The sequence below is a fragment of the Lucilia sericata genome, unplaced genomic scaffold (genome assembly GCF_015586225.1).
Source record: "Lucilia sericata isolate MDLA Ls3-8-SP2 unplaced genomic scaffold, ASM1558622v1 Contig000048F_arrow, whole genome shotgun sequence".
NCBI classification, from domain to species: domain Eukaryota; kingdom Metazoa; phylum Arthropoda; class Insecta; order Diptera; family Calliphoridae; genus Lucilia; species Lucilia sericata.
The window spans coordinates 214132-232514 of NW_023994085.1; the positions used below are offsets into that span (position 1 = coordinate 214132).

At 30.4% G+C, this 18383-nt stretch overlaps 1 protein-coding gene across 1 annotated transcript in view; it reads right to left on the minus strand.

Moving 5' to 3' along the window:
• The window catches only part of LOC119615934 (protein suppressor 2 of zeste), an 84964-nt gene extending 69143 nt beyond the window's left edge, over positions 1 to 15821 (minus strand). The window contains exon 1 of the mRNA XM_037971989.1: positions 15441 to 15821. The gene's annotated coding sequence lies outside the window, so the exon portion shown is untranslated. The remainder of the gene's footprint in view (positions 1 to 15440) is intronic.
• Between the last annotated feature and the right edge of the window lie 2562 nt (positions 15822 to 18383).

The following is an 18383-nucleotide window of genomic DNA, read 5'->3' on the forward strand; positions in this document are numbered from 1 at the left end:
AGGGAAAGAATTTGAGATGGTTACAGCAGAGAAATGAAAAAAAAAAGAAATCCCGCTTAAAATACAACAATAACAAAAGAAAACATGAAAAATGCCTTAACCGGAAATAACAATAATACACACTTACGCACACACATACAGACAACTAACAATGACGTAGACAAGGAACATCATCGCAAACGTAATCATTATCGTCATCATCAAAAAATAAAAAAAAACTCCAACAACAAAAGCACACAAAACTAAACATAAACCTTATGGGTAAGAGAGCATCATCAGCAGCCGCGCCAAAAGAAAAAATCACTCCAACTTCAGATACAAAACGAACCCGAACTTGTCATTATTTTATACACTACATCATACTATATCTTCTTCTATATATGAACGAACAATTTTGGAATAATTGTTGATTCGTTCCCTTTTTTGTTTATTTTAAAAGATTAGAACTTTGTTCAGTGCTTGTAAGAAATATGGTGGTGGGTTTTTTCTCATTTTCAAACTTTTAATGTTTTATACACCTAACCAACCACTTAGTCTGCCTACCATCGATCCATTCGTTCAACCAACCCATTCATTCATTCATTCACTCACTCATTTTAACAACTTACTGACTGACTCTGCCACTAGCATTTACTTTTTTAAATCTACTGTTTTTATTTTAGATTTATTTTCCAAAATACTACAGAAATTTTGTTGTTTCTGGAATATATCGACGATATTTCGTATTTTATTTTACGAATATGGAGACTAAAAGAAAATCCACAAAAAAACTGAAATTGTACCATTAACTTCATGCATTCACAAGCAGTTTTTTCCCTCAGTTTTTGTTGTCGTTGTTGTCTACTTCATATTCCCATTTGAAATTACGCTGTATGCAGCGAGCGATAAACAAAAACTAATACTAAACTGAATACCCTGTAGTTCGGGGTGGCTGTCCCGAACTATTGATTTTATCAAGGACAATTATTAAAATGAAAATCAAAATTTCAAGGCCCCTATACAGACTACAGCCAATCTATTATATTAATTATATTGGGTTAAATGACTACTTTCGATTGAATTTCATAAAAGTGTCCCCGCATTAGATTACTTAGGGTCACTAAAGTGACTGATTGATTTCCCCTTTTAGATTACTTGAGGACACTTAAGTGACAATTTGTTTTCTCTGTATCTTAAAAACAACAAAAGTGTTCAATGATTCAAGCATTCGAGTCGGTGAAGTAATTAGACATTTGGAAAAATTACTTCGACTCCTTGAAATATTGCTGGGTAGTATTAACGTACATATGTTAGTTAGTGTGTTTACTTGTACTTGTGTAAATGGCAATGTTCACAGATGAACTGTAGTTAGAAAAGTTAATGAGGGTTGCCAAAGGCTATGAAATACTTAGATCTGTGACATAGCCTAAGGACAGAAGTTTCAAAATTTTTATATGGGACGTTTTATAAAAGACTGTACTAAATGTGTTGTGATTAATGTAAGGAATATGACACGGATGGGAGAGAAAGCTAGTTTGGTTAAGTGTAAGTTAATTTACGTTGATAGGAGGATGTATACTACATCAAATCCTGTTGAGCGCTCATTTTCATGAAAAACAGCAACTGGAGCGATTGGAGAGCCGTGGTCCTCTCACATGTATGTCAAAGTCATCGAAAATTGCGAAAATTTTGCCATTTGTAAGTGAGAAACAAAAACATCCTTTTCTATTCTCCTCGGTGGACCATTGATGCGTACTTAAAGTACTGTTGAGATTTCGGATTATTTTCCGAAAGTGTTTTTCCAGTATGCATGAAGAGACCTCCAAAACTTTCTAAACGCAGTTTAGTCATATCGTCAGCTTCTTTAAATAACTCAAAATGTTGGAGATAAAAACAATGTGGGAGTTTTTTTTTAGTTCCAATAGGCTTTTGGTGGTTCAATAGTTAATGCAAATTTCTACTAAATTATATCACCGTTTCGAATCGATGAAGAGGTAACGGTAACGCTGACTTCCTTTACTTCCGTAACGGTATTTTGGTTTATGTGGGTAACGGTATTTTAAAATTAACAGTAGTGTCTCCATAGTTGTATATAGAAAATGGTTATTCGATACCAAAACTTTATTTTAGTAAACATTGGCAACTCTACATCGTTAGCTGGCCTTAATGATATTTGAGAGCATGCAAACAAACACTAACGCAGTAAAAAATATGTGTAAATTAGGGTGGTTTCAAAAAATATATATTGGAAGTTCACAAACTAAAAAGGTAATTTAGTTAATCTTAAAGTAGTCACTTAAGCATTTTAAAAAAAGCATTGGATAACAGATTTTTTTTTTTTTTGTTATAAAATTATAAAGAATCAAAAATGTATAGTAATTTTTGTAACAAACTCCAATTTTATTGAGACTCTTTAAAATTTGTTTGGTTACTCCCCTAATGAAAATTCGAACATTAAAAACAAGCTGCAATAACATCTACACGACTCTAACTGCACAGTACAACAACAGCAACAATAAATTCACCAAGAAACTGTAATTATTAACGTCAATGCTAGCAGAGTATCTAAGTAAGTTTCTCACATTTCTACAAAATTAGATACAATACAATCAAGCTTAAACATTAAATTACAGTAAAATGTTAATCATTGTATCTTCAACATTATTAAACATCAATCCAAGAAAGTCAGTCGTTAGTTCAATCTATCTAACCATCTATCCAACATGTTTAGTACATACTACATCCTTATTTATAACGTTATCTATGAACATATGCATGTATGTGTGAGTGTATGTATCTGTATGATTATGTACGAACGAATACATAAAACAGTGAACACTTACAAAACCGAATAGTACGTGGTAATGGAAATCATTGAAGCGTGAAAGAATATTAATGTCTCTTGAATATTGAACATGAACAAAAACAACAGCAACATCAACATCAAGAACACCATATAAATAATTCAGTTCATAATTTTAAAAGCAAATACATACATACAAACAAACGCAGACAGGGAATAAATGAACACCCTAAAAGCATTGAGTAAAAGATACAAAGGGACAGACAAATATGTATTTATGTACATAGATACTTTTATATGTATGTACATAAATACAACAACATTTAGAGAAGCTGCGTGTGTTGTACGTAGAAATATTAATTCAATTTTGAAATTTAATTATCAAACCAAACAGACGACGTCACACAGGCCGACCAGAAGTGTATCCTCAGCACTTCGTACAAAAGAAATGTATTGTTGGGGTTTTTTTATTTGTATGCGAGTGTAGGAAGAATATTGTAGTAAAAAGGAATAAAAACGAAATAACGAAAACAGAATATTCTATGAAATGTATAAGGGTTTGTCAACATCATGATAAAGTATTTTGTAGTATGTACCTATGTATGTATATAACATTTATGTATGTATATAGTACAATACTAAGTAAATAAGCTATTTATATACTTACATATGTTCAAACATACAGCACATTGCCTTGTATACATATTTAAGCTGACACACAAGGATTTCTGCTCAAATGGAAAAAACACTCGTAAACAAAACAAAACAAAAAAACTTAACAGCAGCACTACCACTTGAAATATAAGCGCCCATATAAAAATTTGATAAATAACAATACTTGAGGTATTAAATGGGAAAAAAAAGTGAGAGAGAGGAGTCAGCAGAAATATCAAAATAAACACGAAAAATTTCATGAACACAAACTGAGTAATACAGACAATATAACCAACGAAAATCCAATGCTCATTAAAAAAAAACCCATAAAGGCTCAATGGATTGTTCGCATATTTAATATAGTTTCCCAGTGTTGCCACAAGGTTACATGCTTTCCATTGAACTGCCTCAAAGTTTTGACACTAACGAATCTAATATTTGTTGTTTAAAATACCAGTTGGTTCTAACGGACTTCAGCCAACAGCGAAGTCTGGTATTTTGGCCGATTTACATGATTGAGCAATTAAGACTGGATCCAGAGTACTCTACTCGTGCTTCCACAAATAAAACTGTATGTATGTCAAGTGCGAAAGTGCCTGTTGTTCAAACCTAACCCACAGTGGTCCTTTTTCAACCACAGGGTGAGTTGAACACGATCCACCATCACTCCTTTGTGACTTGCATATAACACATGGCTTTGCCGGTCTATGAACAAGCACTTTTCTCCGGCAACATCACCGTGTGGCAACAATAACTTCTTTCTTAATCACAGGAGTTACACTCTGGACGGGTTAGCATAACTAGAATAAACTCTGATCATGACTAAGAAGGGTATTTGATCGATAAAACATAGGAATACCGGACATCCATCAACATTCAACTCATTCGTTCGACACATTTATATGAGTATACGGGTGAGATTCACATACCCCTGATTTATTTTGTATTAAAATTATTTTGCTTTCAACCAATTCTCAACTTTTATTCCCATAATCACTTCCCTAAGTGAACATGTTGCACAGGAAGAGCACAGAACTTATTCCGAAATATAACTTTTAACCAAGATTCTCTTTTTAAGATTTAGCTTTCAACCACAGTGAACTCCGAAGAGAGCGTTAACAATATCCGGTTACAGAAGGAATTCTTTGGACCCCAACTGACTTCCGTAGTACTAGATTGTTTGGTTCTCTAGTCAGACCCCTAGTCAAAAGATTCCAAGGCATTCGTTCGACACATTAATATGAGTGAGCGGGTGAGATCCTCATACTACTGATTTATTTTGTATTCCAATTCTGTTGCTATAAACTCATTATCAACTTTTATTCCCACAATCACTTCTCTGAGTGATCCTGTTGCCCAGCGACAACACCGAATTTATTCCGAAATATAACTTTTAACCAAGATTCTGCGAAGGAATTCTTCGGACCCAAACTGACTCCCGTAGTACAAGATTGTATGGTTCTAGACAGACCCCGAGTCAAAAGACTCCAAGGAATGGCCGAGGAATCTAATGATTCCTTGAGTTTATAATCCCAACTAGACTATAACTATTGGTAAAACCATTTTTTCCCGGATTGCAGTTACATTAACGTGAGGGCGGTTCGCCAAAATAACATTTCCCGAGAAGAATACTATCCAACAGACGAATGATTAGACTGTAGCGAATATTTATGGCGCTTTTTACCAGAAATCCACGTCACCATAAGTTGTGATAGAGAGTGTTTGAAGCGAAAGATAACAGGTTTAAAATATAAATTCACTGAATACTAGGGCATGGAGACCATTCCGGCATTGGACATTGAGGGTAAAATTTAGGTGCTTGATTGATATCAATTTGGTGATAGTTATGATGACAATCTTAGATAATATGGGACTCGGGGAGTGAGAAAATAATACTTTACTTCCTTCTAAATTAAGACACTTTCTTTTAAATCTTACCATTGCAATGGCCAAGATAACTTTAAATATATAATCCAAGATTTCAATTTTGTTATATTTCGGATTATGGTTATGAAATGTTTGATTGAGGAAGTAATTTCCCAGATATATTTATGTATACTAATATAATAGGCCCTGACAAACATAAAATTTTAACCCTTTTTCAGAAAGTAGATAGATAGATGATTAAATATCATTTTAGGGGCAATGTTTTAAAATTGTATAATCAAACAATCTGGCAACTCTTTGGAGTATTATATAGACGAATGTATGTAATTTAATATTTGACTAAAGGACAGAGACTAAGCATTCATACATACAAACGTACATATGATGCCTGGCCGCATACAGTAAACTAAACACCCAACCATTAATAAGTATAGAAGACCCACAACAGAGACGTCGTCTGCCAGGCTTAAAATAATGTGTGAGTCCAACTGTTAGGTAAATCTATACATACGACTCTGACAACGTTTACATAATATTTTATACGCACTTACGGTTTTCGTTTGTAAGTTTTCAGTTTTTTTGTTCTTGTAAAATATTCGTTTGTAAGTTAGTTGGTTCGGTGGTAAGTAAATGTTGCATGTAGGTTTGTTTGTACACCCATTTGTTCGTTGTTGTTCATCATACAACTTGAAACCGCATCTTTATCGTTTACTCGTAATTCTCGAAGCAGTGTTAAAAAGCGGGGTTGCTTTTAGTATTTTAAAATATATATTTTTTTGTTCGTTTATTCCATCAATTTGCTAGTGTATTGTATGAGTTGTGTTTTGATGAAATACAACCCTGATCCTAAGTTGCATGCATCTACATGCTTTTATATGTATGTTTGTCTGTCCATCTGTATGTAGATTATTTATACTCGTATATAATTATGAGGCCGTTCTTACTTTCCCGTTTTATTGCATTAAAGAATGACGACGACAACTGAGTTACACCCTTAATTAGAGTGTTCGTTAGTGGAAATTATTTTATAACATGAAATTTTATTTATTATTAATAAAAATATAAAAAAAGGGAAATAGAAAGTCATTTACTTGCTTAATCAGAAAAAGTATAAAAGGTAGAAATGATTAAGGTGTTCTTTTGGTCTGGCATGAATCAGGTCTAAGATTTTCTTTGAGGTCGTTTGTATGACGTTGTGGCAGTAACAAAGGGATTGGGGGTTTGGTGTGAATATTTTAAAGGAATCTTGTTTTTAACTTAAGTGTCTCAGGAGGACAAAGTTAATAAAAGATAAAATGTAATTAGTTTTAAATTGAAATTGCTTTCGTCGTTTAGTTTCGTAAAAATTTGTGTGTTTAAAACATGCATATTAATATACATACATAGATATTTACATACATGTGTAAATTTTCAATAATTTGTTTTAAATTATTAAATGTGTATTTCTTTATTTTTATGTTTTATATCAGGTGTATCATTTTAATGGCATATACATTTTATGGCTTGAATAATAAGGATATTTTTATACAAAAAATTTTTATCTTTAGTTGAAATCAGTCAGAATTGGTTATGGTTACAACACAAATGTGGAAACGAAATGTAAGTTTCTTATATATTTGTCTAATAAAAATTATTTTTTCTTATTGATCCTTTCTAGTTCTTATTTGTTTGTCCATTACAATACAATTACAAATTATATTCTAACCTACTTTACCGAGCAGGGTGACTATGACCATACGCCCGTTGTAGTAAAGCAGACCAGAGTCTATGGTGAGAATCGAACCCACAACCCCCAGACTGGCAGGCTAGCACACTAACGGGGCACCAGTGAGCTAGTTGGCTATTCTAATTTGTCAGACCTTGTTGTCAGATTTGACAATGTACTGACAATGAAAAACTGTAAGGAAAACAGAAAAATTCTCAGTTCAGTCGATTTTTAGTAAATTGTAAGACAATAAATTTATCTGCCAACAAAAATATTCAGTTCACACTGTTGTCAGATTGTTCTAGTGCGAAATTGGCCAGATCCGTGGTTAGACATTGCCAGTTCTACTTTTGCTACGCTTTTGTTCGTGTCTTTAAATGCACAGTGTTCTCAGTAGAAATAACAATGGCACAACATTGTCAAATACATACAATTCGCAGATCTGACAATAAAACTTGTCAGACAATAATCTTACAATGATTTGGCAATGGCAACGTAATGTGTTACCGAATGTCTGATGTCTGACAATTGTTTTAAAATATACTGAGAATGTTTTTCTGACAAATTACAAACAATATGAGTTCACACGGTTGTTCTTAATATTTTTCTGACAACATTGTAAGATCTGACAACCATGTTTACAAAGCTTTAGTTTGTTTTTGGATTTGAATTGAAACAAAAACTCAACTTATTGTAATGTTTACAAATTATATACAATTTAATAATGACTTTAAAGTCTTACCCCCATATTTATAAACGCTTAATAAAGTTGTTGATGGTTTATTGTAGGAATTTTGTATGGAAAATGTGTGTAATAAACCTAAAATAAACGATTAGTATCTTTATGAATACGGGGGTTAGATTATAGACTATTTAGATGTTCTAATTCTATCCGTCCCTAAAATAAAATATCGACTTTTTTGAATCTTTCCTAGTTTACAATATTCATTTGAGTTTGAAAAATACTTCGACTTTTCGATAAATTAAAGGACTTCAACTTATTGACAAAAAGTCAATCTTTCGAATGCGTATTTACCAAATCCTAGATCAAAATTTTCAACTGATTTTCTAGATGAAAAATAATTTTTTTTATTATTATTTAATTATGAAGAATCATAAAAATAGAACTTTAGTTTCATTTAAGGCCTATTTTGAACTTAAGTTCTAAAGTTTTTCAAAAAATTAAGTTTTTAAATAAACATATTTCTTAATTTTCCTTGAAAAAATTTTATTTTCCATTAAAAAAATTTATTTTTTACTAAAAATTTTATTGTTTTTAAATGTTTTTCATTATTATTTTTTAAACTTTTTCATAAAAAAAATATTTTTTATCAAAACAATTTTTTTTTATCTGAAACTGAATTTTTTATTAAAAACATATCGAGGGACTATATTCAATAGTCGCTATCTGTCATTTTCATGAAAATGAGATTTTGATGGCAAAATATTCAGCAAACTATCCCGCATCAGTGATATAAATTTCAAAGAAAAAAAATATTTTTTGGCAATTTTATAGCTTTTTTTAAATTTCTCCATCTTAAAAAAAGAAAAATTCTGAATGCAAAACTCTCTATCTTATCCAAAAATTGCTTCAAACTCTATCCCTTTGGATGATTTTATGTTGCAAAACAAGTCTTCTTAATAATTTGGACATGCTGAACACAAATCCGTCAAAATATTTAAAATCGGTCTAATAGTTTTTGAGATATCGCTCATTATGATACTAATTAAATCAATTTTATTGTCGTGTTTAACCATATAACTTTGATTTTGGACCAAAACATTATAATCTGTTGCTTTTTCAACAATTTGGTTTATTTTCCTCCATTAAATTGTATAAAATATAATATATATAATATATAAAATAAAATATAATATTTATTGATTTTAATTCAAATAAAAATTTTATATTTCCATGAAAAACTCTCTATCTGTTGGTTGAATGAATATTTTCGTAGAAAAATAAGCTCTATCTGATATAAATTTGTGAATAATTTTGCAAATAATGCAAAATTTAAAATTCTTTTTATATAAGGGTTTAGTATATGGTCGTAGAAATATATTGTAGAAGAAAAAATTTAAAAATCTTCACTAACTAGCGAAATAAACAGTTTTTTTGCTCTCCTGAAAACTTGTATTATTTTAGATAGGGACTATTGAATATAGTCCCTCGATATATTATATAAAAAATAAAATTTTCCATAAAAAATTTGAAGTTTTCTCAAAAAATATATTTTTTTAAGAAATTAACTTCTTTTAATTTATTTTATAGAAAATAAAGTTTTATCAAAAGAAATATATGTATATATATATATATGTTGCATTAACCAATAACTTTAACTTAAAACTAGACTTTGACAAAATATTAATCCAATTGGATAACATAAATCTAGCCGACGATTAGTTTATATCGGAAGCGGGCAATTTAGTGAGATGACTAGAAAGCCATTTGAACCATTGTAGTAAACGTTAAATGATGATGACTCTCACATTTGGGGAGTGTTGTTATTCTAGTGGTCACTAACAGAACGAAACAAGTATCTAACAAATTTAACTAGGTTATTTAGAGACACAACGTTATGACAGTCCAGCTCATGAAAAAGTACGAAAATATCTCAGCCTGCACTGTTATTGTTATAACTTAACAAATATCGTATCACGGTCCAAGCAAGTCAAGGTCGTTTTCCGTGAACGATATGGTAAGAACATTGTTGATGTTCTGAATAAGTGATAATATTGATTTCCGAATTTTCTGTCTGACTTTCTTTGTTCGATACGGAAATATGCCTTCGCAAAACCGATTTATCCAAGGACAAATATCCTGGAATCTTTTATGAATTGGGCAAAGTGTCGACAATATGGTAAAGAGAATGAATGTAATTGGAATGACAATTCTATACAATACAAAATTCCAAATCAGATTATTAATAACTAGTGGTGACCGGTACGCGTTGCAGACCTTTGTTTAGATATGTGGACTGTATCCGTATAAATCTACATATATACCCCACAAGTTTTTAAAAAAATAATAATGTTAGCACTTTAGGTGTAATTGACTGAAAACTACAACGCCATCTGTTTGACAAATTAGCCTTACAAGAGCATTTCTCACAATTACTGAAACATATATTTGAAATTTTGTCCTATCTGGTGCCGTAGCTCCTGAGTTTAGCGATTTCAAACTACATTACTCTTTTATTTATATTTTTAGTTCATAAAACCTCCCTATATTTTATCACTAAGTAATTTTATATTATTTTGACACTCTATAAAAAGTACGCATCTGTTACATAAAGTCATATTTGACAATTATTTATTTATATACATATACATATATATCTATGTATATAGAAATGAGTAGGTATGTAAATACATATATAAGAATATAGTTTAGATTTATTTGTAAGCGAGTGAGTATTTTTTTAAAATTTTGTAAAAACTCATTTTACAGCTTTAGCAATATGTGAGTGTCTACGAGTATATAATGGGTTAAATGTAAATATTTAGGTAAATATGTATGTATGTAAAAGATTTTATATACATTTTATATTTAAATGTTTATATATCTGTAAGTATGTATGATATTCATATAGATTTTTGTACTCTAATATAAGAAATACGAGTGCAGTACAAAAATTAATTGTTAAACCCTTCTTCCCTGGCATATGTGTTAAGTCTCTTTTAAAAAAGGAATAAATATGATAAGTTAGGAAGATGATTTGGTATACTTAAAGAACTATCTATGCGAAAGATCAGAGAACCAGAGTGTACCTGTAAGCGGACCGGATTCAGATATATAGTATTAAACATTATGCATATATACATTATTTTTAACAGCGTTGTGATTTATGAAGGATAGTTTCTAAACTTTAATATTAAACACTCTGATAATAACATCTATTATTTCACTACTTCCTAGTAATGTAGATGGTATGCAGCAGTCATTGATAGGTATACATACATAACATTCAATAACATAAACCTGTCATTGACAAATGTATTTTTAAGCTTACCATCGTACCGGTTATTCATACAAAAGAAACTTGTACTCTCGGATGAAACGAGCTACATTGAAACACTCATGCATATTTTGTTATGTATGTACATATATATGTATGTATGTATCTTTCCTGTTTGAGCATAAAAGTATGTCGTACTCATTGCTTTTGTTTTTGGATTGTTTGGGGTTTTTTACTTAAAGCTGAAATTATTCTCTTATGTACATATTTGACATTATTAAAGTGGAACCATAACGTACGGTGAACATACACTGTGTTTTTGTTGTTGTTTTTTTAGCTCTGTGACTGATGTCGTCAGTTGTTTTATATGGATTTTATTTTCCTATACCATGCTTAGGTTGCATGATTTGGTTTTATATTCTACATAATAAAACTACAAGAAACAAACATACAACAACAACAAACAATCTCCCAATATCGAACATTCATTCAACCATAAGCAGAGCCGAAAGAAAGAGTTTGAGTGTTTATTTGGAACAGCCGTGTGTGGCATGGCTTAATGATTGAATGATTGGATGTATAACAATAACATAGTGGATACGTTGTGATAAATGAATATGTAAAGAACTTGCAACGACGACAACAACGATAAAAGAAACCATAGAAAACTTACCACCACCATCATCGCTAACCAACAAATTGTATTTATGAATTTCAAATGTAAATCCAAACGAAAATTTTATACAAAAACTTGTGCTATACTTATATAAAGTCTTGTTTTGATGTGTGTTATATGGGGGTTAAAATTCCAAATTTGAGACACACTCACCACATACTCCGGATTGCTGGCTGGCTAATGATTGTACGTCATATACCCACACAATTGTAGATACAATTCCATGTATTTATGCATTTATTCCTACAGTGTATATAAACTGTATTGAGTGTTGGATTTGCAGTTTAATTTTTATGCTGAATTTTCGATTTTTTTATTTTGTTTTCTTTCTTTTTGTTATTTTCTCTTTATATTATTTTCGTCATCATTACCATCATTATTGTATAGTGCATTTCTGACAGGGTTGGAAAATGTGTGGTTCTTCACTTTGTTTTGAACTTTTGCAATAAAATTAAATTTAATTAATTCAATGAAATAAACTGGTTCCAAATTGTTTTTCCTTGCAATAGGGAGGATGTTTTAAGATTCAAACTTGTATCTGCTTCAATTTTGATATCTTTTCTCTGACAGATTTTGTTTCAGTTCTTTCTGAATATCGATTTTTTGGAAAATAAAAATACTTTACATGAACTGATATTAACTTTAGGTTTAATCGAAAGCCGTTCTCAGCCAGAGTTCATTGAGTCTAATCTCTGAAGGTCCATATTTAAAAGTTAGGATATATAAACCATAAAATTTAAAATTTATAACAGTGTTTCAATTAGCTCAAATGTCGATTGTTCCATTATTCTTCCAAATTTCAATAAATATCTGAAAAATAATCGTTATATTTATGTACAAATGGCGTAACCATAAATCTGGTCTAACATAAAGTGTGTTTCTATCTCACGAATGCCTCGGACGATGTTAGTGTTACGCACATCACCGGTCTTTTACGGTGACCAACTTTAAATAGTTATAAGTTCAAAAATCTCAGCTCCAAGACGTCCAATTGACTTTTCCAAGAAGGCCTCTAATACGATGAGAACTTATATTTTCTTTGATGAGCTGCTCTGTCACTTAAAATGAAAATTATAGAAGTGCACTGATTCTACTTCAGTCCATAAAAAGTACGTAATCCTTTTTAATATCGATGGCGATCCATGACTCTATAGTGCTCGTATTGTTGATGTTAATGATGAATCGATTTTAATGGATTATGTTGCACATTTTTTGGTCACAACTCTCACATTCTCGTCGGTATTTTTTGCACAAACTTACGAACAGTATTCGCGGTGGATTCTTTTCAAAAGCATTTCACGAAGCTCTAGTTAGAAATAAATTTGCAATATTTCACAACGCCTGATCGACTGATAGATAATATGACGAATACCTCATTTCACCCCAGAGTATCTTCGTTCTCCCGAATTTAACCTTTAACTACGGACGTTGTTGTAATTTTTAGTATCTTTATATATTGATTTTCCTCCAGACCCTTTTTAGTCATAATAGTTCCATCGTGAGATGAGAATGAGGGGTCGTTGGTGTGAAAATGAACCTACGTCCGGGTACATGTAATTTTTCTTGGAAGATATTTAACCACCACCTCTGTAATAAAATGGAGATTGATGCCTTTGTTGACTACACCCAAAACTTAATTGTAATTGAAATCGTGCTTGTCTCTTTTGTTATCAATCACAAATTTCCATCTCTGCCGCACACAAAACTACTACTGTGTATATACTCTTGTATAAGTGCAAGATATATATATTTTTTTCGAACATTGGTTTTATTGTGTCGATTTCATGGCATTTTCTCTTATTTTTAATTCTCTGAACAGGGATCGTTTCAGACTACTGTGTACACAGTGACGACGACTACAACAACCACCACCATTACGTTAAAATTGTATAAAATGTTTGTTTGCTGTTCGTCGCTTTATCCAACAGAACAGCAAATGGATTTTGTTATATTATTTGAAATACCTTACAATTTTTCATTTTACTTGCAAAGAGGCTGCTACAATTGATGGCTCAACTTTACCGAAAGTAAAGTGTGAGTTTTTATTTTTTGTCAAAAATAAAAAAACATTTACATACTTTACAATGAAAATTTTATAGGTAGTATGATTTCAAATTAATTTTAATGATTACTTAATTAATATCAAAAGCAAATAGGTATTAAAATTTGAATTAGACAAAATTTGTCTTAACTTTAGTAATGTTCAGTAAAATTGTCAAGTTAAACAACAGTCCACTTTATGTAAACATCTTTGAAAAGCTGTTGTGTTTGTGAGAGAGTGAGTGAAGTGAGTTTGAGAATTGAACGTGCTAAAGCAGCAATCTACTCGTACTGTGAAGTATTTCATTTACAACAGAATGTACAAATATACATTACATACTTACATACATACATAGCAACATACAAACACTCATACTTTGAAAACAACAACTACAACAGCATAAACAAGTAAAATTGAAATGCATGAAAGAGTGTCGTAATAACAAAACGTATACAATAACGTCGACAATGTACAGTGACCATGAGGAGGAAAAGATTCGAAGAAAATATAAATATTTATTACCATAAAATAACTATGAAGATTAAAATTGTAATGTATTTTGGTAGAGAAATGCCCGTAATGTAATCCAATATATAACTATTCAAAATATTGTTAAATTATGACGTCTACGAGTTACACAAATTGCACCTTAAGGCAGTATTATTGTTTCTACTGTGTTTCAGCTCAATTCCAATTCCTCAATTGTTCCATTAAAACATTTTCTAGATCTTAACTTTGATTTTGCCACCATCAACTTTCAGGACATCGTCTCTGTTCTAAGTATGAATCATATACTAATGTAGTCAGTAAGCCCATCTGTTTCTTGCAACTTTTAACGAACTGGATTAAATAAACGCTATAGGATGAGGATTCATATTATTTTTTTATCTAGCTATCGGTCTATCTATCTATCTATCTATCTATCTATCTATCTATCTATCTATATCTATCTATCTATCTATCTATCTATCTATCTATCTATCTATCTATCTATCTATCTATCTATCTATCTATCTATCTATCTATCTATCTATCTATCTATCTATCTATCTATCTATCTATCTATCTATCTATCTATCTATCTATCTATCTATCTATCTATCTATCTATCTATCTATCTATCTATTCTATCTATCTATCTATCTATCTATCTATCTATCTATCTATCTATCTATCTATCTATCTATCTATCTATCTATCTATCTATCTATCTATCTATCTATCTATCTATCTATCTATCTATCTATCTATCTATCTATCTATCTATCTATCTATCTATCTATCTATCTATCTATCTATCTATCTATCTATCTATCTATCACTTTTTTCATCGAAAAACCCACTGTGCCCTACGTAATAAACAGCGTAGAATTAAAATTGTACAACAAAATTGTTGGCTGAATAGTTGCTTTGAATGAATGGATGGTTTGGATGGATGTTTCTGTGCTATACTCGTTACACGAGAAAAGAAGGGCAAAAGCAAAAAACAAACAGAAAAAACATAAATTGTACATAACTAGAGAACACAAAACAAGCAACAAAAACACACATTGCCCCAATACTTGCAATAGAGCAAAGGCAGCATATTGTATTATATATAAAACACATACATATGCATAAATACTACAAATGTACATACTCGTTTATGTACAAATGAATCGTTTATGTGAAAAAAACGTTTATGATAAATATAGAAAAAGTAAAATACAATAAACAGCAACAAAATATATACTTACAGCTATTGCATGAATGTGATTGAAGCTCAAACGATTTTTCACTCAAACAAGAGCATAAAAATTGTATTCCACTCATACATATTTACACAAGTTTTTTTTTTTGTTGTATTTCATTGAAAATGTTCTACACAAGTTTTAATTCAACACATTTTTCTGGTTTTCTGTTTTTTCCTCTTTCTTTTCTTATTTTTCCACTTATTACCATATTTTAATGAGGGTTTGTTTTTTCATTTTCACTTTTGAGTGGGCGCGGTAAGAGTTTGAGTAGAAAACACATTTTATTGTATTTCCAAGTTATTCCAACACAATTTATTTTATTATTTTAGTTTAATGTCTATGAAAATCACCATTAACAATAAAAAATATCGACACTGAACAGGAAAAAAAGGGTTTCTTTAACAGTCAATGAACGGTTGCTTGCACTAAACTGAATATAATTATATGTGAAGAAGTTGCGTCTTCTTGTTCTGTGCTGCTTTCTTATTGTCTTTTCTTTGTTGGTGTGTGTGTTTGTATGCACGACAATAACAACAAACATACCGCCTAAAGCCTTCTAAGAGATTATCATTTTTTATTACGATTTTTTGTTGTTATTATTTCTCTTTTTAATACAAAAAGAAAACAAACACACAAATGTATGTATTTTTAAATGGGTGGCACTCTTTGCGTTTGTGAAAAAAGAAACAAAACAAAAATATGCACAATTTTTTTGCTTTTTTTGTTTTCTTTGATTTGTATTGTTTACGGCGCATTACTACAAGAAATTTGCATTTTAAGTGGCAAATAAATAAAATTGCGTTGTTGAATTTATAAAATTCTTTTGATTTCTTATTAATGGTGAAGGTAAAGGAAGTTTTTTGTAGTTTTTGCTGGATTTATTTTATGCGCTTCATACCTATAAAAAATGCAAAAAAAATAATAATTGAAAATAAAAAATGTTGCCAAATCAGCGGTTTAACGAACGCGTGAAATATAAATACATACATATTTTAAAATACCTACATATCATAGTTTTGAAAAATACATACCAATAAATTACTCAATAATTAGGAATTTTGATATGGCAATAGATCCATAATTGATTAAATAATAGGTACCCTGTTTTCATAAAAGCTTAATAAAGTTATTTATGGTTTATTGTACGAATTTTGTATGGCAAATGTGATTAATAAATCAAAAATATACCATAGATAACACAGATCAACAAAATTTTGAAAAATGTCTAAACCAAAGTATACTGTATATACATATATATATAAGTATATTGAACAACACATAATCTTCCATTACATCAAGTTTTCTAGATATCGTGTCTTAAGGTTGCAAAAACTTAATTTTTTGGTGACATTTGAGACGTTATAACAGCGCGAAGACATCTTTATTTATAAAATCTGTTTTGTCATCAGAAAGTCGACTTTCTGACGTCTATAAAATAAAGGATTAACCTTTGTTATATCTTCCTCATACTTTAAAACGACAGATTGAACTTTTAGACTACAGAACAAAACTTTATAAATAAAGATGTCTTTGCGCTGCTATAACGTCTCAAATATGGGAAAAAACATGGATTTTCGATTTTAAGGGCACGATATCTAGAAAACTTGATGTGATGGAGAAATCCTAAGGTCAGATTTGTATTCTTGGCCTATGTAATTTTATGAATACTGGGGTTATTTTTTAACTAACTTTATACTAACGAAAGTTTGCGTAAATTTTACTCCGAAATAATTTTTATCTGTGAAAAAAACTCCGTCTTTGATAAAAGTTATCACTAGAATTCAATCCTGAATTTTGAATATTTATTGATTACGGTGTTAAACTAAAAGTCTAGGAAATGTGACTTAGAAAAAAATTGGTTTTTAGTAAACATTAGCCAAAAAAATTAAATTTTGATCACATAATGCCGACGGTATTTGAAACTTAAGAAATACCTATAGGGTTTTTAGCAACAAAAAATAAAATAAAACATAGAACTGATAGGTAAAAAAAATCTTTAAAATTTTGAATATATTAGAAAGAATAAGATTATACGAATGTCGATTCTTGGATCAAACATTTTCAATGATAGCTTTATTTTGTTAATTATGTCAAGAATTTTGAGTTTCAATGACATTGAACAGACTCTATCTTTAACATAACGTCACAAAATACCTATAATCCATTGTTGTTGAATCACATGTTAAGGACAGCAATTTTAATCGAATCCGAATCTTATTAAAAACTTTGCCTCACTACTGATTGCATACACGTTTGATGTCGGAAATTTTACGAAATTACATACAATTTCACTTTCTCGTTAGAAAAAATTAATTCTTATTGAACACCCCTTCACATCGTTAGGACAACTGTGGGGGTTATTTCTAGACGAGACATACGAAGATGTTATAGAGTTATCGAATGGAAATTACACGGTATATCAAACACTATCTGGTACTGGAACTGTTATGTGCACAATTTCATAGACATATCTTTTGGGAGCAAGTAAGCCTTAAAGTGGAATTACTTATCGAGTGATGATTCAGAAACTTAGTTTGCTGGACGTAGGTAATTCCTTATAATATCGCTCCCAAAATGTTTGGATTCTGATGTGTTTATTCGCTCCATTGTAAAGGAGCGCACAACAGTCCCGATAGTGGCCTAAGTGTACTTATTTCTGATACATTCTCCTTTGAAACTCAACTCAAAATTTTTGACTTACAAAAAAAAAATTCGTTTTGCGGTGTCATGTCCCAGAATCCAAATCTGCAATGTCAAAAAAATTCACTCTTTTAAACGATAACAAGAACTTCTTATACCTAATTTCTACAAAAAAAAATATACAAATATGTTATCGTTAAAAGAAACTCTGAAATCGTTTCCAAAAATGAAACGATTCTTTTGCAAGAATGACAAATTCGCATGAAAAAAGCTTAAAAAAATGTAAACACACAGATATTTTTATGT